Below are 24,821 nucleotides of genomic sequence, written 5' to 3'. Positions count from 1 at the left end.
GATTACAGATTTTCCAATGTTAAATTGTTTTTGATAAGGTAGCTGAATGTTGTAGGTGTTTTGCTGATTTGTTGATTTTACAGGTAAGTCAAACAAGATTCTTAACTCCTATGGGAAAAAAAAAAAGAAGAAATTATGTTGCTGACACTGGCTAGAGGTGATGTCAGTCCACCTTTTAACTTGGTTAGCTTTGATGGAAAAGAATTTCATGGTGGACTTTTTTTTTAAGTATTAAATAATTTATTAGTATTTAGCACATTCATCTAAATAAAAGCAACTACAGTATATCAGCCACACATAGATTTTTTTTTCTTAACTTTTTATTTTGAAAAAAAATTTTTTTGGGCCGGCCCGGTGGCGCACTCGGTTGAGTGCGGCACTTGGGAGCGCAGTGGTGCTCCCGCTGAGGGTTCAGATCCCGTGTAGAGACCGGTCTGCTCACTGGCTGAGCGCAGTGCGGGCGCGACACTGAGGGTTGCGATCCCGTTACCGGTCACAAAAAAAGACAAAAAAAAATTTTTTTTTTTTTTGACCAGTAAGGGGATTGCAACCCTCGGCACGGTGTGGTCCGCACCACGCTCAGCCAGTGAGCGCACCGGCCATCCCTATATAGGATCCAAACCCGTGGCCTTGGCACTACCAGCACCACGCTCTCCGAGTGAGCCATGGGGCCGGCCCTTTATTTTGAAAATTTTTTAAACAACAGAAAAGTTGTAAATATAGTACAATGAGCATCCATTTCTCTTTACCTAATTCACCATATGTTCACATTTTGTTGTATTTGCTTTATCTCCTCTATGTGTGTAGTCATCTTTTGTCTCTTTCATTTTTGCTGATCTCTTTGAAAATTAAATTTCGGTCATCTTGTATCACACATCTCCTAAGAATAAGGACATTCTCTTACATAACCACAATACCATTGTCACACCCAAGAAATTTAACACTGATTCAGTAATATCTAATATATAATCTGTACTCCCTAATGGCTCCCAAATATAAATATCCTTTATATGTTTTTGTTTTGTTTTTATTGTGAACTCAGACCTAAGTTTCTTTCAGTCTCCTTTCTTTCGTCCTTCTCTCTAGAGCAATTCTCCTTTTCTGATACTAACATTTTTGAAGAGTACGGGCCACTTGGCTTATAGAATGCTTTACATGCTGGATTTGTCTGAGTGTTTCTTTCATGATTAGATTTAAGTTCAAGAATATTGCCTAGATGATATGTACTTCCCATTTGTATGACATCAAGCAGCACATGATGTCATTCCGTTATTGGTGATGCTAAGTTTGTTAAAGTGATATCTGCCTTACCTTCTATTATAAGATACTTTTTCACTTTTATAATTAATAAGGAACCTGCGAGACATTAAATATCCTGTTCCTCAATAATCTTTAATTCAATGGTTTAAACATTCATCGATGATTCTTTGCATCAATCAGTTATTAAATAGGAGTTGCAATATGGGGATTTTCTAATTCCATCCTTTGTATTACATTTATTAGCTGCCATTTTTTTGTAAAGAGCTTTCCATTTTTCTTCACACTTTGAATATCACTGTGACTCACAGATTCTTTTTGTATTCTATGTGTTAAAATTCATTATTCTTTTTGATGTTCAAATTGTCCCAAATTTAGCTGTGGGGAGTCCTTCTAAGCCAGCTCTTATGTCCTATTGACATGTTCCTTTAATTTGGAAGGACTTTGCTTTTTGACACAAGGTGTTCCAGGTTCACTTTGTTTTCCCTGGTCCAGCCTTGTGATCAGCCATTTCTTCACAGTGCCCAAGTTTTCATGGTGGACTTTTAAAATCTTTAATTGACTGCCCCCCCAAACAGAAAATTATCTCATTCTGAATTGCTGCTAAATTACTAATAGAAACTTTTTTTCCTCCATGGTACATTGTGCCTGGTTTTCAGACTAATGGAAATAGTAAGGTCTAGCAGTTAACAAGCTTTGTGTTAATATCTGGAAGCTTAAAAATACGTAACAGTGCAAGTGCTAGTTGTGCTCTAATTTTCCTTTTGAAAAAGTAATCATATGTAAAAGTGTTTCCCAGGATTCTGCCATTGATCCATTCTTTTCTGTCATGTTTTCAGTGAATGTCCCCAAATCTACATGTCCAAGCAAAGACCTCTCAGTCAGTTTTGTATACAGTTTTGTATATAGTTATCTGCTGGACATCTCGTCTTGGATGCTTTTAAGGACTTAGTATGTCTAAAACAGCTTTTCATCCTCTCTCCCTACTCCCAATCCTGTTAAGGTCCTGATTTCAGTTAACAGGATATATATATGTATATATATGTTTGTGTGTATATATGTGTGTTTGTGTATACACACATTACACACAAGAGGGTACTTCAAAAAGTTCATGGAACGATGAAAGATAATACATATCTTTCCATGAACTTTTTGAAGTACCCTCCTATATATGTGTATTATTATAAATTGTACAGAAAAGGATAGAAATTTTAAAAGGTAATTAAAAATTCTCAAGCATTCCAGGGTACACCATACTTTGGAGACCACTAGTCTGGAAACTAAACCAGTCTCCTTAACACTGGTTTTCAAGGCCCTTCATAATCTGCTCCTGGCCTACCTTAGACTCATCATGACGCTTCATAATGCTTGTGTCCCAGGCCCATGTTCCAGCTTTTCGCAGCTTGGTGCTTTGCTATCTTCTCTACCTGGTATTCTCACCTCTTCCTCTCTGCTTTCCCTGGGTAGATCCCACTTTCTCTAGAAGTTCTGCACCTTCTTTACCCTCCTTTCCTTCCTCATCAGGCTTATAAAGGGTAAAAGATATCTATACAATAGACACTCAGGTAAATGTCACCATAATCAAGTGATCAAACTTAGCATCACCAACAATGGAGCACGCTGTGACCTTCTGTATACCGGTGATACCTTGTACATGCCTGTCATACTTACTGCATTGAATTAAAACCTTGCATGTGTCTTTTTTCAGATGAGCTCCTTTATGGTAAGAACAGTGTTTTATTTGTCCTCAGTGCATGGCATAAAGTAAACAATACTTTTTGAACATTAGACATGCGATAAAAATACTACATTGAGGTCAGGGGAAAAATAATTACCAGAGGTTCAGGTCTCCAGGTGAGCTTGACTCATCCATTAATTGTTAAGCACAGCAAATAATGCTTTTGTCAGATTTTCCTGGAGGTGGAGAATTGAAGGAAGTATTCGAGGTTGACAGATTCTAAACTTTAACTGTGTTTAAAAACAAAGTTTGAATTCTTAGAACAACTTATTGCATTTGATGAACTACAAATTCCAGGTATGTGGGCTTTGTGGTTACTGAACTCTATGGTTAACTGTAACACTAGTAGGACACATGATTTGTTCTGTTCAGGAGTTTTTCTACTGTCTTTTCTAATAGTTTTTTATGTAAGTCTTTCTTTAATGATGATAAGCTCGCTGAGGTCAACAATAATGCTGTTATCTACTCATATCTTTTAACATATTAGATCCAGAGTAGATATTCAGTGCATAATTGTTGGCTTGAATTTTCAGAATCTGTTTTAATTTTGCCCTTTACCAAACTTTTTACTACTCATCTAGTGTAGGTGGAAAACACAAAAGATTATATTTTTAGTGCTTAGTAGTAGTGACAAAGATATCAACGTTTATGGCCTGCTCCAAGACAAAAATCTTGATTTTTTTTTTTTCGTAGTCACATCTTTTTGTCTATTCTTTAGGTTGCTTGGTAGCCTGGCAGATTATTCGTGTAACCTTTCTCCTTGCTCTCCCACGTTTTTCTCTTTGGTCATTTTACTATTCCTCAAAACTTTACCAAAGAGACATAAGGTAGAAAGAGATGAAGTGTTGGGTCCTTTTTGCTATTGGTTCTGATTAAAAATTTGAAAAGGAAAAAATTGAAATTTAATTGTTAGAAAGATATTTTTAAATCATCTATGTTTAGACCATTCTCTTCTTGTTCTGTTGTCAGTAATTAAGTTTATTGATTAACAATTGATCAATTTAAACTTTCTCTTTGTTTAATTTTTTATACTATCTTCTCACCAGAAGTTATTAATGTTTTATATATAGTAGATCATTTCACTTCATAATATCCCTGTGCAACAGGTAGAGTAGAAGGAATTCCCACTTAATAGATGATCAGGAACTCAGGACAGCCAAGATAGTTAAAGATGTGACTAGGACACAGCTTTCAAATTTGCATGTCTTTCGGGCCCAGGGAAAGAGTTTGAGTAAGGAGTTGAGGAGGGGCAACAATGTGTATGCTCCATCTTTAATTTTTTTAAAAAAAGATTGTGTCAGCCAATTCAAGCTGCTTGTGGCCTCTTTGTAATCTCTAGATAAGATCCTATCTTTCTATCTTGTTCAGGGCTTTTTCTACCATATTTTCACTCTCTTGGAAATAAGTGCATTTTTGGAAAAGACAACCATAGGAAGCTGCCTTTTCTTTTGTCAGACATATTCCTTCGTGCTGGTGCTAAATTGCATACTTGTTATTGTCAAGTTCTCTTCGTTTATGTGCATAATGAGATAATAGGCTCTTTACATTAAATATTAAACAAATGGTGCTTGAATACTCTCATTTACAGTAGGTGTTTTAAAGTACACTCTTAGTATTGACAGAGAGGATACCTAACTGAATTTATAGTATATTTATCTAATAATGAGGAACAAAAGTAAGCTTAGAAATAGAGAATCACCCAGAGACATCAGTTAGGCACTCACGTTTTTGTATTCATAAGCGTCTACAAGTGAATTAAGAGCCATACAGATGCTCGTTCAGAACTTATTTTTACTTTGCATAGAATTTGAAGGAGTTTGGTGACCTAGCTTCCCAGTCTGTAGAATAGGAGCTACACGTATGGAAGCTATGGTGTAGAGGAGGAGCCTGCTAGAGGCAGGCCAGACAAGTCATAGTTACAACACTTTGATAGTAAAGGATAGAAGGTATGAAGAAGAAGAAGAAAAAAACTAGTTCGTGGCCAGGTAATGCAGTAGCAAATGATGTCTTGAGAAGATGTCACTGTCTTGCCAACAATTACTCTGTGTCACCCATAAAAACACTTTACTAGTACCATCTGCACAAGAAGTCAGGAAGATTCTTTGTGTAAAATTCATAATAGTTAACTTGGAATTTTTTTTTTTTTTCCCTTTTTTTTTGTCTTTTTTCGTGTCCGGCAACGGACCGCAACCCTCAGTGTCGCGCCCGCACCGGACCTGGACCGGCAACGGGATCGCAACCCTCGGTGCTGCACCCGCCCCTCGCTCAGCCAGTGAGCAGGAACCGGTCTGTATGTGGGATCCGAACCCTCGGCGGGAGCGCCGCCGCAATTCCCAAGCGGCGCACTGTAGCAGTGCGCCACCGGGCCAGCCCTTGGAAATGTTTTGACAGTGAAAAGTTTCTCTTTGTTGAAAAACTCATTTTGAGAGGTGATGTGAGAAGGACAGAAATCTTGCCTGATTCACGGTTAACTGATGGCATGGTTTTTGGCAAAACTGGAGTAACTGTTAGGCATTGATGATGTCATCAGTTGTATAATATAAAAATGATTTTCATATACAGTGTATATTTAGTCATTGGCACTACTGTTATAAAGTTCTGCAAGCTCTTTTCATTTGGGAATGTACTCAGAATTCCATTTATTTGTTGATAAAGCAGTCTGGTGACATGTTCCCACAACAGTCACTTGTTTGGAGTTTTGTGAGGTCCTTTCACAAAAACGTAGTAGGGTTTTTCAGGTACAGCAAAAAGGGAGTTAGAAGTCTCTGATATTTTCAGGGCAGCTTTTGTTTCTATTGCTTAAGTGCTCTTTATTTATTTGTACTTAGTTCCTGAGCCAAATGGCCAAAGCAGCAGGTTTCTGGAACAAAATTCCTCAAGCTGACTCCCAGCTTTGTTGCCAGAGATTTGGGTAGGAGACACTTCTTGAATTGCCAAACCGGCAACGGATCGCAACCCTCAGTGTCGCGCCCGTACCGGACCGGGACCGGCCACGGGATCACAACCCTCGGTGTTGCTCCCGCACCTCGCTCAGCCAGTGAGCAGGAACCGGTCTGTATGTGGGATCCGAACCCTCGGCGGGAGCGCCGCCGCAATTCCCAAGCGGCGCACTGTAGCAGTGCGCCACCGGGCCAGCCCTTGGAAATGTTTTGACAGTGAAAAGTTTCTCTTTGTTGAAAAACTCATTTTGAGAGGTGATGTGAGAAGGACAGAAATCTTGCCTGATTCACGGTTAACTGATGGCATGGTTTTTGGCAAAACTGGAGTAACTGTTAGGCATTGATGATGTCATCAGTTGTATAATATAAAAATGATTTTCATATACAGTGTATATTTAGTCATTGGCACTACTGTTATAAAGTTCTGCAAGCTCTTTTCATTTGGGAATGTACTCAGAATTCCATTTATTTGTTGATAAAGCAGTCTGGTGACATGTTCCCACAACAGTCACTTGTTTGGAGTTTTGTGAGGTCCTTTCACAAAAACGTAGTAGGGTTTTTCAGGTACAGCAAAAAGGGAGTTAGAAGTCTCTGATATTTTCAGGGCAGCTTTTGTTTCTATTGCTTAAGTGCTCTTTATTTATTTGTACTTAGTTCCTGAGCCAAATGGCCAAAGCAGCAGGTTTCTGGAACAAAATTCCTCAAGCTGACTCCCAGCTTTGTTGCCAGAGATTTGGGTAGGAGACACTTCTTGAATTGCCAAACAGACTATCTTGGGCTTTTAAAACAGTGTTGTTCAAATTATTTATTAATAGTGGACATGGACTGTGACCAATTTTGATGTGTATTGCTTTGCTCTAAAAGCACCTAGTTTTGTCTGATGCCAAAAAAAAAAAAAGAATAAAAAACGAATGTGTTTCTTAAAAGTCTTCCTGTTTGAAATAATGGAATCTGAGTATCAAAAGCAATTTGAAGGTCATTCAGTCCAATCTTCTGCCTTAGTTTAGTTACTTGATGTCTCTTATAAATTGGCACACTCATTATCTAACAAAAGGCATGCTACATTTGCAAAAATCTGTAAACATTCCCCCTGCCAGGACCCACAGGAAAACGTGCAGTTAGCTGGCAACACAGCAACAGCAGGTACTGAAAGCCCATATCTGGCCTCTTTGTTGGACACTTCCCCTGTCACCACCTTTGGGAAGGAGGATGAGCCAGAAGTTCATCTTTTGAAAAAGCTAGTCCTCCTATAACCTACTTGCTCTGAAATATATTTCCATCATTCACCAAAATTACACGTATTTGACCAGGATTTTTATTTAGAGACACGTGTGAACTGTGTGGTGTTAAAAACTATCATCATGAGTTCAGAGCCAAACTCATTCCATTACCCTGAACATCTCCAAAAAAGGGAACAGGAGATATGAGAGCAATTTTCTTCTGCTAAAGCCAAGAGTATTCCCTGCTGTTACTGAACAAAGGCAGATTTACACACTCTGCTGTATTTTTTATGGCTGTGGAAAGGATGAGAAGTACTACGAAAGAAAAAGGCAGTTTGCAGCAAAAAATGCACAGATTGGGCTATACAGAAATTAAAGAAAGGGCCCTTTACTTTTAACAATGTTTTCTAAAGACTAGAAAAGCCTGCAATAATCTATTCAGTTGCATTCCTTTATCTCTAAGCAGGTATATATCTAATAAACTCATTCTGGGAAAATATATGTTTTATATGGAATCTGGTAGTCAGAGACCTCAAGTTTTTTTTTCAAATTTATTTTTATTTTTATTTTTTTATTGGTTATGAATATTCATGAGATACAAAGCTGATTATCCACCCTTGTGCCCTAGATGTGAAGGCCAGATCCATACTGGAAGCATGCCCATTACCACAAATGGCGATTGTACCCCATGTCCCCCACCCAATTATCACCAACCTCCCTCCCCCTCCCCATTTCCCCCACTCCACTTTGTATCCCTAGGTACGTTCTCTCCCTCTGCAAGTCCAACACAACACTGTGGTCTTTCTTTCCTTCCTTCTTCTCTCTTAGATCCCACTTATGAGTGAGTACGTGTGGTATTTATCCCTCTGTGCTTTGTTTATTTCACTCAACAGAACTTTCTCCAAGCTCATCCATGGTGTTGCAAATGGGAGAATTTCATTCTTTTTTATGACAGAGTAGTATTCATGGTGTATGTATACCACATTTTCCTTATCCAGTCATCCATTGATGAACATTTAGTTTGGTTCCATATATTGGCTATTGTAAACAGAGATGTGATGAACATGGGGGTGCAGGCATCCCTTCAACATGACGATTTCCATTCCTCTGGGTATATACCCAGAAGTAGGATTGCTGGATGGTATGGAAGATTTATCTGTAGTTGTTTGAGAAGCCTCCATGCTGTTTTCTCTAGTAGTTGTACTAATTTATAGTCCCACCAGCAGTGCAGGAGCATTGCCTTCTCTTCATACCCTCACCAGCATTTGTTATTCGCAATCTTTTTGATTATAGTCTAACTGGGTGGGGTGAGGTGGTATGTCAATGTGGTTTTAATTTTCATTTCCCTGATGACTAGTGATCTTGAGCATTTTTTCATGTACCAGTTGGCCATTTGTATGTCGTCCTTTGAAAAATGTCTATTCAGCTCCTTTGCCCATTTTTTAATTGGGTTATTTGTTTTTTTACTGTGTAATTGCTTGAGTTCCTTGTATATTATGGATATTAATCCCTTGTCAGATGCATAGTTAGCAAACATTTTCTCCCACTCTGTAGGTTGTAGTTTCACTCTGTTGATTGTTTCCTATGCTATGCAGAAGCTTTTCAGTTTGATATAGTCCGATTGTTCATTTTTTCTTTTGTTGCTTGTGCTTTCAGTCTCATGTTCATAAAGCCTGTGCCAAGACCTAGTTTCTGAAGTGTTTCCCCTATATTTTCCCTTAGTAATTTTACAGTTTCAGGTCTTATACTCAAGTCTTTAGTCCATTTTGAGTTGATTTTAGTTTTTGGTGAGAGGTGCATATCTAGTTTCATTCTTCTGCATATGGATATCCAATTTTCCCAGCACTACTTATTGAAGAGGCAGTCTTTTCCCCAGTGTAGATTTTTGTTGCCTTTGTCCAATATCAGATGGCTGTAAGCCTGAGGGGTGATTTCTGGGTTCTCAATTCTGCTCCACTGGTCCGAGTGTCTATTTTTATGCCAGTACCATGCTGTTTTGGTTACTATAGCTTTGTAGTATAATTTGAAGTCAAGTGGTGTTATGCCTCCAGCTTTATTCTTTTTTTTGCTCAGGATTGCTTTGGCTATTCTGGGTCTTTCGTTGTTCCATATGAATGTTAAGATTGGTTTTTTTCCATTTCTGTTTTGAATGTCATTGGTATTTTCATGGGTATTGCATTGAATCTGTAAATAGCTTTGAGTAGTATGACATTTTCACAATGTTAATTCTTCCAATCCAAGAGCATTGAATATCTTTCCATCTTTTTGTGTCTTCTTTAATTTCTTTCAGTAGTGGTTTGTAGTTCTCATTGTAGAGATCTTTCACCTCCTGGTTAAATTGATCCTTGGGTATTTTATTTTTTCATGACTATTGTAAATGGGTTTACTTTCTTTGCTTCCCTTTCTTTAGTTCATTATTTGAGTATATAAGTGCAACTGATTTGGGGGCATTGGTTTTGTATCCTTCAATGTTACTGAAATTATTAATGAGCTCTAGAAGTTTTTTGATAGAGCCTTTAGGTTTTTCTATATATAGTATCATGGCATCTGCAAATAGGGACAGTTTGACTTCACCTTTTCCAATCTGGATGCCTTTTCTTTCTCTTGCCTGATTGTTCTTGCTAGTACCTCCAGTACTATGTTAAATACAAGTGGTGAGAGTGGGCATCCTTGTCTTGTTCCTGTTCTTAAGGGAAAAGCCCTCAGTTTGTCCCCATTCAGAATGATACTGGCAGTGGCTTGTCATAGATGGCTTTTATTGTGTTGAGATACTTTCCTTCTATACCTTTTTGTTGAGAGTCTCTATCATGAAGGGATGTTGCATTTTGTCAAATGCTTTTTCAGCATCTGTTGAGATAATCATATGGTTTTTGTCCTTGAGTATGTTGATGTGATGTACCACATTCATTAACTTTCATATGTTGAACCATTATTGCATCCCTGGGATGAATCCCACTTGATTAAGGTGTATAATTTTTTTAATGTGTGTTGCTGTATTCTGATTGCTAATATTTTGTTGAAGATTTTTGCATCTATGTTCTTCAAGGATATTGGCCTGTAATTTTCTTTTTTTATTGTATCTTTATCTGGTTTTGGTATCAGAGTTATGTTAGCCTCATAGAATGAGTTTGGGAGAGTTGTGTCTATTTCCATTTTTTTGAATAGTTTGAGGAGAATTGGTATTAATACCTCTCTAAAAGTTTGATAGAATTCAAACTGTAAAGCCATCTGGACCTGGACTTTTCTTTGTTGGAAGATTGCGGATTACTGCTTCAATCTCGCTGCTTGTTATTGGTCTGTTCAGGTCTTCTATCTCTTCTTGGTTAGTCTGGGTAGTTTGTGTGTGTCTAGAAACTTATCCATCTCTCCCAGATTTTCATATTTGTTGTCATGCAGTTGTTTATAATAGGCTCTAATGATTCTTTGTATTTCTGTGATATTGGTCATAATGTTTCCCTTTTCATTTCGGATTTTTGTTATTTGGGTCTTCTCTCTTTTTTTTTTTTTTTTTTTTTTTTTTTTGTTGTTGTTGTTGTCGTTAACCTAGCTAATGGTTTGTCCATTTTATTTATCTTCTTGAAAAAACAACTTTTTGTTTCGTTGATGCTTTCTATTGTTTTTCCTGGGGGGGGGGCTCTATTTCATTTAGTTCTGCTCTGATCTTAATTATTTCTTTCCCTCTACTACTTTTAGGATTGGATTGTTGTTGTTTTTCAAGTTCTTTGAGGCATAGTGTTAGGTCGTTTATTTGAAGTCTTTCCATTCCTTTGATGTAAGTATTTATTGCAATAAATTTGCCTCTTAGTACTGCTTTTGCAGTATCCCACGGGTTTTGGTATAATATATCTTTATTTTCATTAGTTTCAAGAAAGTTTTTGATTTCCTGTTTAATTTCTTCTTGGATCCATAGGTCTTTCAGGAGCCTATTGTTTAATTTCCATGTATTTGTATAGATTCCAGAGTTTTGCTTATTATTAATTTCTGGTTTTAGTCCATTATGGTCTGAAAAGATACTTGGAATGATTTCAATTTTTTTATTTGCTGAGACTATATTTGTGACCTAATATGTGGTCTATCCTGGAGAATGTTCCATGAGCTGATGAGAAGAAAGTATATTCTTTAGTTGTTGGGTGAAATGTTCTGTATATATCTGCCAGGTCCAGTTGGTCTAAGGTGTAAACTGAATCCTGTGCTCCTTTATTGATTTGTTGCCTGGAATATCTGTCCCATACTGAGAGGGGGAGTTCAGGCCACCCACTATTAACATATTAGGGCCTGTTTATTTCTTTAGGTCTAAGAGTGTTTGCTTTATATATCTGGGTGCTCCAGTATTGGGTGCATATATATTTATGATATGTCTTCTAGCTGTATAGATCCTTTTATCATTACATAGTGGCCTTCTTTGTCTCTTCCTATGTTTTTTTGGTTTAAAGTCTATTTTGTCTGATGTAAGAATAGCTACTCCTGCTCGTTTTTGGTTTCCATTTGCATGGTATATCTTTTTCCATCCTTTCGCCTTTAGTCTGTGTGTGTCTCTGTGGGTGAGATTGGTCTCTTGAAGACAGCATATACTTGGGTGTAGCTTTTTAATCCAATCATTCAGTATTTATCTTTTGGATGGGAAGTTTAATCCATTCACATTTAGGGTAGTTATTGACAGGTATTGTTTAATTCTTGTCATTTAACTGCTTTTTGTTTAGATGATTTAAATATCTTTTGATCATTACTTTCTCTTTTATTTCTCTTCTTCAAGGTGGCATGATTTAGCTTCTTTCTCTTTCTTGCTGGCATTTTTGTTTTAATGGTGAGTTTTGCTCTTTCTTGTGTATTTGCGATAGTGGTATCATTATTTAGAATCCAGATGAAGGATTCCCTTGAGAATTTCTTGCAGGGCTGGTCATGTGGTGGTGAATTCCTGCAACTTTTGTTTGTCTGGGAAATATACTATTTCTCCCTCATTTCTGAAGGAGAGCCTTGCTGGGTAAAGAATTCTTGGCTGGCAGTTTTTTGATTTTAGTATTTTGAATATATCATTCCACTTTCTTCTGGCCTGTAGGGTTTCAGTTGAGAAGTCTGCTGTTAGTCTTATGGGGGCTCCCCTATAGGTGACTTGACACTTTTCTCTTGCTGCTTTTAGAATTCTCTTTGTCTTTGAGCTTTGTGAATTTAACTATAATGTGTCTTGGGGAGGATCTTTCCGGGCTGAAATTGTTTGGGGAACTTTGAACTTCCTGGATCTGAAGGTCTGAATCTCTCCCTCTGCCTAGGAAGTTTTCTGTTACTATTTCCTTGAATAGGTTTTCAATACCTTTTCCTTTCTCTTCCCCTTCTGGAATACCCACAATTTGGATGTTAGAGTGCTTGAGGTTGTCTGCTATCTCTCTTAGATTTTCCTCATTATTTTAAATTCTTTTTTCCTTTATTTTGTCTGCCTGGGTTATTTCAAAAAGACCATCTTTGAGATCTGAAATTCTTTCTTCTGCTTGCTCTACCCTGCTGCTCAAGCTCTCTGTTGTGTTTTTTATTTCATTGAGTGAATCTTTCATTTCTAGGAGTTCTGCTACACTCTTTTTTTAAGGTATTAATCTCTTTGTAAATTTCCTCTTTCATATTCTGGATATTTTTTCTTGTTTCATTGTGTTCTCTAATTGAGTCTTCTTTTTTCTCTTTGAGATTTCTTAAGATCATTGCTTGGAATTCTTTTTCAGACACTTCAAGGATTCCCTGTTCCATGGAGTCTGAAATTTGAGTATTGCTGTGTTCCTTTGGTGGTATGATATCCTCTTGTTTGTTTGTAGTTCCAGTATTTTTTCATTGATGTTTGGTCATCTGGTAGAGGATTTGTTTCTTCTATTACTCTGAGATTGGCTATGAGGATAAAGATTTCTTCCTCTATTTGCAGGCTTTATTGGTGACTCTTATATCAGTGTAGTCAAGTGAGGAGTAGGTTACCTGTAGAGTGGCTCTGTCTACTACTGTGGTGGTGTTGTCCTTGCATGACAGTAAGTGTGGTAGTGGCTATATTATACCACCTTGGGTCCTGTTCCAAAATCTGTAGCCATAGAATGAGCCCCCAGCACTGAATGGATCTGGGCTCACCTCAGCAGGGGCCTGCTGCTCGAGTTTTTTCAAACAGCTTGGAATTTTTAGTCAAAGAGTATGTGGTGTTAACTAAAAGTTGCATGTTTACCTGAGAATTTTTCCACAGTCTAAATGTAGTACTAGTGTTTTCCGAAATAATATTCCAGAAATAATAATATTTCTGAAATAATATTCTGAATTAATAATATGTAAAATTGTGTTCTGAGGTTCATCTCTCTTATATGTAGCAGTAGTTTATTTTTCATTGCTATGTAGAATTATATTGTATGAATATTCCATAATTTAATTATCCATTCAATTGTGATGGACATTTAGCTTATTTCCAGTTCTTGGCATTTACAAATAGTACTGCTATTGTGTATGACTTTTGTGTACATATGTTCACATTTCTCTTGAGGGTAGAATTTCTGGGTTATCAAGAAATTTCTGTGTTCAATTTTGTTAGACACTGATAGTTTTCTAAAGTGGTTGTACCAATTTGCATCCTCTCTAGCAGTAGATGAGAGTTCCAATGTTCCATATCCTTGCTAACATTTGATGTTCCTTTTTTTTTTTATGTTAGATTTTTTTTTATGTTAGCATTTCTGGTGGGTGTATAGAGATATCTCTTTGTAGTTTTAATTTGCATTTCTCTGATGACTAATGAGACTAAGACCATTGCCACACATTTATTGCCCATTTAAATAACCTCATTTGTGAAGTGCTTGTTAAAATCTTTTGCCCATTTTTCTATTAGGTATCTGTCTGTTATTTTCTTATTGAATTATAGGAATTCTTTATATATTCTGGATATGAGTCATTTGTCAGATAAATTTATTACAAATATTCTCTCTCAGTTTATGGCTTTCCTTTTGGAGGGAAATAAGGTTTTTTAAAATGTTTTTTTCCTTGGAAAATTTCAAGCATATACAAAAGTAGAGGGATTAAAATAATTAATCCCTAGGTACCCAACTTCAACAATTATAAACTCATTGCCAGTCTTGTTTCATCTATATCCCACTGAAAATCACCCTCTTCTATTGACCTAATCTGTCCTTTGGTTTTCATTATTTATCCTTTAGGCCTTTATTACTTCATTCAGCAGTCATTTATTTATTCTTCATATAGTGATTGGACTAAATCTGATTGAATCAATAATTATATCTAATGAATTCATTTTCATATTTATATTGCCCAAGATCTCTGGGTATGGTGACTCTGTTGACATTCCCTCCTTGAAATTCCTTTTCCTTAAGCTTTTGTGGTACTATTCTACCTCGTTTTTACTTCTCTGATACTTTATAATTTCCTTTCTGGAATTTTCCTCCTCTCCTGCTCCTTCAAAGTTACTGTTTCCCCAGAATTCTGTTGCAGTTTTCAATTCATTTGGGTGATTTCATCAATATTCATGTCCTTGACTACCACTTACATGCTGATGGCTTCTGAATCTCCATCCGTAGGGGGTGTTCAATACCAGATTCCTATATAGACTATGTTCTGGGCATCTCACCTGGATGACACACAGCGTCCAAAGCAGAGTGCTGATTGTCTTCCCCAGCTCCAAGCCATTCTCCCATTCTTCCATTATGCTAGACTTTTTAAGGGTTTTTTTTTATTAGACTTTATTTTTTAGAGCAGTTAGGTTCACATAAAAATGGAGCAAAAAGTAAAGACTTTTCATATGCCCCTACTCCTCTACATGTGTAGCCTCCCTCAATATCAATATCTCCCACAGAGTGGTACATGTGTTAAAAATAATGAACCTACATAGACACATTATTATCACCCAAAGTCCATAATTTACATTAGGGTTCACTCTTGGTGTTATATAATCTATGGGTTTTGACAAATGTGTGATGACATATATCCACCATTATAGTATCATACAGAATACTTTCACTGCCCTGAAAATCTCTATGCTCTTCCTGTTTTTCCCTCCCTCCCTTCAACCACTGGCAGCCACTGATCTTTTACTGTATCCATAGTTTTGTCTTTTCCAGAATGTCATATAGTTGGAATCATACAGTATGTAGCCTTTTCAGACTAGCTTCTTTCACTTGGTAATATGCATTTAAATTTCCTGTATGTGTTTTCATGGCTTGATAGTTTATTTCTTTTTAGCACTGAATAACATTTCATTGTCTGGATATACCACAGTTTGTTTATCCATTCTCCTCCTAAAGCACATCTTGGTTGCTCCGAATTGTGGCAATTACGAATAAGCCACTGTAAACATTCATGTGCAGGTTTTTGTTTTCAACTCCTTTGAATAAACACCAAGTAGTGCCATTACTGGCTCATATGGTAATAGTATATTTAATTTTGTAAGAAGCTGACAAAGTGGCTTCCATTTTGCATTCCCAGCAGCAATGAATGAGAGTTCTTGTTGCTCCACATCCTCACCAGCATTTAGAGTCATCAGGGTTCTAGATTTTGACCATTCTCATAGGTGTGTAGTGGTATCTCATCGTTTTAATTTATGTTTCCCTGACGACATATGATGTGGAGCATCTTTTCATATGCTTAGCTGTATATCTTCTTTTTAAGGTGTTTGTTAAGGTCTTTGGACTATTTTTAATCAGGTTGTTTGTTTTCTTATTGTTGAGTTTTAAGAGTTTTTTGTGTATTTTAGATAACAGTCCTTTATCAGATGAGTCTATTGCAAATATTTTCTTCCATTTTCTATGGCTCATCTTTTTATTTTTTTGACAGTGTCTTTTGCAGAGCAGATGTTTTTACTTTTAACTAAATCCAGCTTCTCAATTCTTTCTTTGATGCATCATCCCTTTGGTGTTGTATCATCACCAAAGATTTTCTCAGAAGTTATCTCCTAGGAGTGTTATTAAGTATTTTACATTTAGTTAATTTTTGAGTTAATTTTTGTATAGGATGTAAAGTCTGTGCACAGATTCTTTTTTTTTTTCACATGTGGATGTCCAGTTGTCCCAGCACTATTAGTTGAAAAGACTATCTTTTCTCCATTGTATTGACTTTGCTCCTTTTTCAAAGATCAGTTGACTATATTTATGTGAGGCTATTTCTAGGCTGTCTATTCTGTTCCATTAGTCTATTTGTCTATTCTTTTGCCAATACCACACTGTCTTTTAAAAAATTTGAATAATGCATTTTATTTAGTACAACATATGAAAAATATTATCATTTCAATGTGTAATCAATATAAAAATTATTAGTGAGATATTTTACATACTATTCCCCATATATACTGGATTCAAAATCCAGTGTGTATTTTATTTATTTTTAAAATTTTTATTGAAATTTATTGATTGTACATATTTATGGGATACAGAGTTATATTTCAATGCATGTATACAATATGTGTTGATCTATTCAGGGAAATTAGCCTATTCATCATTGTAAAACTTAATCATTTCTTTGTGATGTGCACATTTGATCCCTATCTTCTAGTCATTTGGTTATATGCAGCAAAACATTATTGACTATACTGTTCTTGGTTGACTGTACACCAGTAGAGCTTATTTCCATACTATCTTAATTGTGGTATTATTACTGTAGCTTTATAATAAGTCTTGAAGTTGTATTGTATCAGTCCTCCAACTTTGTTTTTTTCTTTCAATAGTGTGTTAGCTATTCTGGGACTTTTGCCCCTCTATATAAACTTTAGACTTAGTTTGTTGATACACACAATAACTTCGTGGGTTTTTGACTGAAATTGCATTGAATATATAGACCAAGTTAGGGAGAACTGATATCTTGACAATATTGGTCTTCCTATCCACAAATGTGAAATATCTCTCCATTTATTTATTTCTTCTTTGATTTTTTTCATCAGAGTTTTGTAATTTTCCTTATATAGATCTTATACTTATTTTGTCAGATTCACACCTAAGTATATTATTTTGGGGGAGGTTGCTAACATAAGTGGCATTGTGCTTTTAATTTCAAATTCTACATGTTCATTGCTGGTATATAAGAAATCAATTGACTTTTAGATTTTAACCTTGTGTCCTGCAACCTTGCAATAATCATTTATCAGTTCCAGGAGGTTTTTTGTTGTTGATTCTTTTGGATTTTCTACATAGACAATCATGTCATCTGTGAACAAAGACAGTTTTCTTTCTTTCTTCCCCATCAGTATACTTTTCATTTCCTTTTCTTGTCTTGTTGCATTAGCTATGACTTACAGTATGATATTGAAAGCAGTGGTGGGAAGGGACATCCTTTCCTTATTCCTGATCAGTATAGTAGGGTGTTAGCTGAACAAATACCCAGCTATCAATACATTTCTCAGCCACACTGTATGTAGGTGTGGCCAATGAGACTAATTTTTGCCAATGGAACATAAACAAAAGTGATACACACTACTTCAAGGTCTTGACTTAAAACATTGGGTGTGTGTGTTATCACTTTCTCTTCTCTACTTCCAACCTGCTAGATATAGTAATAACATATGCAACCCTGAATGTTAAATGTGACTGGTGGATAGAGTTGCCTCACCAACCTAGGTGCTTCCACATGACCTCACAGGGCAGAGTTACCCTATTATGGAGATTACTGGAGTATTCCCCAAAACAGAAATAAACTTCTATTTTATTTACATCATTGCATTTTGGGGTCTCTGTTATAGCAGCCTAGCCTTTAACAGCATTCCAGTCACATAATATCCAAAATTCGCTAATCATCTTTCTACATAAGTATCCTGTGCTATCATCCCAATCCAAGTAAAGGCTACTGCAGTCATCTAGTCAACATTCCTCTCTCAACCCCCACGTTCAATTTTCCTAGGTTCAGTTCAGTCTACCTCTTGACTCAGGATTTCTACTTCTAGCCATAATGAACTGGTACTGGACTAGTACTCTTGCTATAAATAAGTATAAAACCAGGCAAAAATATATAAGGCAATTGTTTTTAGGCAATGGATAACAGGCAGTACAAGACAGAGATTCCCAAGAGAAGGGAAGCTAACAGGCTAAGCCCCACATTATCCAGCTCTCTGTATAGGGCAATTTCCTGACTGCAGTACAGAGAGCTCAAGTCCAACCAAAGCACAGTGGTCCCAATGAGATTCAGCCATAATGTTGGGAGTATCCATAGTACTTTTTTAAAAAAATTAATATTGCTGTGTAGTTATATTGTATGAATATCCTACAATTTACGTATTAATTTTGTTGCTGATGGGCATTTAGGTTGCTTCCAGTTTTTACTGTTATGAATAAAGCTACTTTGAATACTATTGTACATGACTTTTAGTAGACATAAGCACATTTTTATGTTGAGCATATAACAAGAGATAAAATTATTCTATCATGAGGTTTATATATATGTTTAGCTTTGGTAGATAGATACTGCTAAAGAATTTTCTACACAGGTTGTACCAATGTACACTCTAATCAGCAGTGTATGAGAGTCCCTGTTGTTCAGTATCATTTTCTGACACTTGATATTGTCAGTGCTTTTAATATTAACGATTCTTATGGAAATGTAGTGGTATTTCATTATGGTTTTAATTTTTATTTCGCTTTTGAATAATGATGTAGATTATCCTTGCATACCCTCATTAGCAATTTGAACATCCTCTATTGTGAAGTGCCTATTTAAGTATTTTGCTCATTTTAAAAATTGTGGTGAATCTTTTGTTGTTAATTTGTGGAAGTCCTTTATATATTCTGGATATGAGTATCTTGTTGGACATATTTAACAGTCTGTGGCTTCTGTTTTTACTCTTTTTGGCAGCTGGCTGGTCTGGGGATCCAAACCCTTGACTTTGGTGTTACAACACCATGCTCTAACCAACTGAGCTAACTGGCCAGCACTCCCTTTTTACTTTTAATGGTGTCTTTTGATGAATAGCAGTTATTAATGTTAAGGAAGTCTAACTTAACAGGTTTTTTTCTTTTATAGCTAATTAAAATTTGTGTCCTATTTAAGTCATCTTTGCCTACCTCAAAGTCATGAAAATATGTTTCTATGTTTTGTTCTAGAACCTTTGCTTTTTTATCTATCAAATTTCAGTCTGCATAGGGGCTGGCTGGTTAGCTCAGTTGGTTAGAATGCAGGGTTCAGATCTCTGTACCACCTAGCTTCTCCCTGACTCCACCAAAAAAATTTCAGTCTGTGATCCATCTCAAATTAATTTTTGTGTGTGGTGTGAAGTAGGGATTTAATTTCTTTTTAAAAATTATGGATATCTAAATTGATCTAGCAAAACTCAATGGAAAGGATATCATTTCTCCCACTGAACTGTAAAGGCATTTGTTGTAAATCAGGAGACAGTGTTTATGTATTTTCTGCTAATGGATTCTCTATTTTGTTCCATTGATCTCTATAACAAATTCACACCAACACCACAATATTTTAGTTAATAGAATTTAAAAATACTGTTGATATTAGATAAACCCTCCAACATTTGTATTTTGTATTTTCATATAAAATTTGCAAATTAGCTTATCATAATTTACCAAAAAAAACAATTTGAGGTTTTAATTTGTTTGTTTGTTTGTTTGTTTTTTGACCAATAAGGGGATTGCAACCCTCAGCACAGTGTGGTCTGCACCACGCTCAGCCAGTAAGTGCACTGGCCATCCCTATATAGGATCTGAACCGGCGGCCTCGGTGCTGCCAGCGCCAGACTCTCCCAAGTGAGCTATGGGGCCAGCCCTGGGGTTTTAATTTTTTTTTTTCCCTTTTTTGTCTTTTTTACTGACCGGTAACGGGATCGCAACCCTTGGTGTTGTGCCCGTACCGGGGACAGGCAACGGGATCGCAACCCTTGGTGTTGCGCCCGCACCACGCTCAGCCAGTGAGCGGGAACTGGTCTCCACATGGGATCCGAACCCTCAGCGGGAGCACCACTATGCTCCCCAGCAGCACACTCTCCAGTGTGCCACCGGGCGGCCCATTGATTGCATTAAATCTATAGATCAGTTTTGGGGTAAATTGTTGTCTTTACAATATGGTTGGTTTTTATTTTTTATTTTAGATCATCTTTGATTTGTATTACCAGTGTTTTATGGTTGCCTATAAAAGAGTTTTGTCTTTCATTCAACTTATTCTCCAGTGTTTTTTTTTTTTCCTTTTTGTCTTTTTTCGTGACCGGCAACGGGATCGCAACCCTCGGTGTTGCGCCCGCACCGCGCTCAACCAGTGAGTGGACCGGTCTCTATATGGGATCCGAACCCTCGGCGGGAGCGCCGCCATGCTCCCAAGCGCCGCACTCTACTGAGTGCGCCACCGGGCCGGCCCAGTGTTTTTTTTTTTTTTATGCTATTGTAAATAATAGTGTTTTCCAAATTTCATTTTCTAATTGTTGCTTGTAGATAAAAACACAATATATTTTTGCGTATTGGCCTTTTTTGGTAGCAATTCTGTTAAAACTGTATATCAACTCAGGGAGAACTGATGTCATTAATATGTTGCACTTTCCAATTCACGAACATAGTATATATCCTCATTTTATTTAGATCCTTGGTTTCTTTCATTAGTGTTGTCTGATTTTCAGCATGCAAGTTCTGTAAATGTTTTGTTAGATTTATACCTAAGTATTTCATTTTTCAGTGATTGTAAATGGTATTGTATTTTTAATTTTGGGGTGTTCATTGCTAGTATATAGAAATGGTATATAAAGTTATTTTTGTAAATTTATCTTTATTCTGTGACCTTGCAGAATTCACTTTTAGTTCTAGGAGATTTGGTAAGTTTCTTGGGATTTCTGCATGGACAATCATGTCATCTTCAAATAACAACAGTTTAATAACTTCCTTTCTGATCTGTATGCCTTTTATTATATTTTCTTCCCTGAAGGCAGTGGCTAGAACTTCCAGAATTATGTTGAGTGGTGAAAGTGGATATCTATATCTTATGGGAAAGCATTCAGTCTTTCACAATTGAGCTTAATGTTAGCTGCAGGTTTTTGGTAGATGATCTTTGTCAAGTTGAGGAAGTTACTCTCTGTTTCTATTTTTTTGAGAGAATTTTTCTGTTTTGTTTTGACTATGAATGGTATTGGATTCTGTCAAATGCTTTTTCTGCACAGTTGATATGGTTAAGTGGTTTTCTCCTTTAGCCATGAATATGGTGGATTACACTTATTTTTAAAAAATATTTTTAAAAAAATAAATAAAAAATAAATAAAAAAATAAAAAATATTTAATCACATTGGACAGATCATCTAGGCAACAAGTCAGTAGAGTAACCATTATTCTTTTAGAAGGAGAGAAGAAATCTAGAGTTATTAGATGGGGGAGGGGGAGGGAGAGGGGGATGGGGAGAGATTGGACAAGGGGCATAAAGAATCATTACAATTTGTAACAAGATATATGCTAGTAATATTGATTTGATCAACATATCTCAATGTTGAACCCCCAAAATATGTGTAATCAATTTTGATTCAATAAAATTTTTAAATAATAAAAAATAAAATAAAATAATAAATAAAAAATATTTAATCAGGTTACATCACTGGAATAAACCACAGTATATATTGGTCATGGTGTATAATTCTTTTTATATATTGCTGCATTATCTTTGTATTTTAAGAATTTTTATGTCTATATTGATGAGGGATGTTAGTCTGTAGTTTTCTTATTTTATACTGTTTTCGTCTGGCTTTAATATCAGGATAATAAATAATAACTTCATGAAATGAATTGGGAAGTGTTCGATACTTTCTATTTTCTGGAAGAGATTTTGTATAGTTGGTGCTAATTCTTCTTTAAACATTGGGAAGAATTCTCCAGTCTAACTATCTAGGCATGGAGATTTCTTTTTGGGGAGTTTTAAAATTATGAATTCAATAAATTAAAAATAATAATAAATATATAAATAAAATAGATTAAACTAAATAAAAATTATAAATTCAATTTTCTTAATTAAATACCATCTATTATATTATTATCAATATCTATTTTGTATTATATATTTCATATTGGGCGCTCATGGTATTTTGTGTTTGGGGGGGAAATTAATCCATTTCATTCTTATTATCTTTTTAGTGTCTGCAGGGTCTATAGTGATATTTTGATTCATTCCTGATATTGGTAATTTGTGTCCTCTTTCTTTTATTTGTTGTCAGTCTTTCTAGAGGTTTGTCAACTTGTCTTTTCAAAGAACCAGTTCTTTGTTTCATTAATGTTCTCTTGTTTTTCTGTTTTTAATTTTATTGATTTCTGCTCTTATCTTTATCTCTTTCTTTCTGTTTGCTTCAGGTTGATTTTTCTTTTATGTTCTTGAGGTGAAAACTTAGATTACTGATCTGAAACATTTTCTCTTTTCTAATGTATGCATTTTAGTGCTATAAATTTCCCTCTCAACACTGCTTTAGCTGTATCCCACAAACATTGGTATTTGTATTTTCATTTTCATTCAGTTCAATGTATTTTTAAAAATTTCTCTTGAGACTTCCTTTTAGATCCATTGATTACTTAGAAGTGCACTGTTTAGATTTTAAGTCTTTAGGAGGGATTTTTCTGTTATTAATTTCTAGTTTGATTCTATTGTGGCCAGAGATCATACTCAGTATGATTTCAACTCTTTTAAATTTCTTAATATTTGCTTTTTGGTCCAGGATATGGTCTGTCTTAGTATATGTTCTGTAGGCACTTGAGAAGAATGTGTATTCTGTAGTTGATGGGTGGAGTGTTCTGTAAATGTCAGTAGATTCTGATAGATGATGATTTTCTTCAACATCCTTGCTTATTTTATGTCTATTTGTCATATCAATTGTTGAGGGAAGTGTGTCAAAGTATCCAACTATAATTATGGATTTGTTTGTTTCTTCCTTTCAGTTCTATCAATCTTGCTTCCATATTTTGCAGTTCTGTTTTTAGTGTATGCACATTTGGGATTGCTAAACCTTCTTGGTAGATTGACACTTTTATCATGATGATGTACTGTGCCTCTTTGTCTCTGGTGATTTTCTTTGTTCTGAAATCTACTTTATCTGATATTAACATAGCCCTCCTGCTTTCCTTTGATTAATGCATGATATATCTTTTTCTATCTTACTTTCAACCTTCCTATATCGTTATATTTGAAGTAAGTTTAGTGCAGACAACATATAGTTGGGTCATGTTTTTTAATCTACTCTGTCAATCTCTTTTAATTGTTATATTTAGACCATTTACATTTAATATAATTATTGATATGTTAGGCCTAAGTCTGCCTTTTTATATTTTGTTTTCTATTTATCCTATCTGTTTTCCTGTACTCTTGTGGGTTACTTGAACATTTTTACATATCTGTAGCGTTTTATAATAGCTTTATTGAAAGATGATTTACATACTATACAATTCACTCATGTTATACATACAGTTCAATGACTTAGTATATTTACAAAGTTGTGCGACCATTACCACTATTTAATTCCATAACATTTTTATCACTCCAGAAAGAAACCCCAGACCTTTAGCAGTCCATTCTGCCTTCCCCCGAGCCCCTGGAAACCACTAACCTACTTTCTCTATATACAGATATGCCTATGCCAGGTATTTCATATAAATGGAATAAAGCAATATGTATCTTTTGTACTCGTTTTTTTCACTTAGGGTAATGTTTTCAGTTTGTCATCCATTTTGTAGCATGAATCATTACTTCAAGCGAGAAACTACCAAGTGGTTTTCCAAAGTCACTGCACCGTTTTACATTCGTACCAGCAGTGTATGAGGGTTCAAATTTCTCCAGTTCCTGGCTAACACTTGTTATTAGCTGTCTTTTTAAAAATTATGATAGCCATCCTAGTGTGTGTGCAGCGGTATCTCACTGTGGTTTTGATTTGCATTTCCCTGATGGCTAATGTCTATGGTATTTTTACATGTATTTCTTTGTAGAGCTTTTTAGTAGTTGCTGCAGGTATTACATTACATATAAAAAAAACTTACCACAGTCTACTGGTGAGAACTAACTTATCACAGTCATCTGGTGATCATTTTACCAGTTCAAGTGAACTATAGAAAACTTATCTCCCTTTATGTCCGTTTTTCTTCCCCCCATTTACAGTATAATTGTCTTAATTATTTTTGTGTATGCATTTAGAACCATATTAGACAGTATTATAATTTTTGCTGTGGCTGTCAAACACACTTTAGAAAATTCAAGAGGAAAGTAAAAATCTTTTGTAGTTATCCATACTTTTGTCTACTATGTTCTTTCTTCCTTCCTGATGTTCCTGGGTTCCTTCTTTCATAATTTCTTTCCTGATTAGAGAACTTTCATCTTAGAGACTACCCAGTCTTCTGGTGACAAATTCTCTTAATTTTCCTTCGTCAGAGATTGGCTTAATTTCTTCTTTGTATTAATAGTCAAGATTCTCCAGAGATATAGAACCACTAGGAAAGAGAGAGAAAGAGAGAAGAGAGAGGACTTATTAGGGGAATTGGCTCATGTGATTATGGAGGGTGAGAGGTCCCACAATAGGCCATCTGCAAGCTATAGACCCAGGGAAGCTGGTGGCATGACTCAGTCCAAATCTTAAAGCCTCAAAACCAGGGAAGCCAATGGTGTAACTCTCAGTTTGAGTCTGAAGGCTGAAAATCCAGGAAAGGGGAGCACTAGTGCAAATTCCAGAGAACCTGGAGTTCTGGTGTCCAAAGGCTGGAGAAGAAGGGTGTCTCA

This window comes from Galeopterus variegatus, unplaced genomic scaffold (assembly GCF_000696425.1).
Source record: "Galeopterus variegatus unplaced genomic scaffold, G_variegatus-3.0.2 Scaffold1695, whole genome shotgun sequence".
Taxonomy (NCBI): domain Eukaryota; kingdom Metazoa; phylum Chordata; class Mammalia; order Dermoptera; family Cynocephalidae; genus Galeopterus; species Galeopterus variegatus.
The sequence above is the reverse complement of the archived record's forward strand: the minus strand, read 5'-3'. Positions refer to the sequence as shown.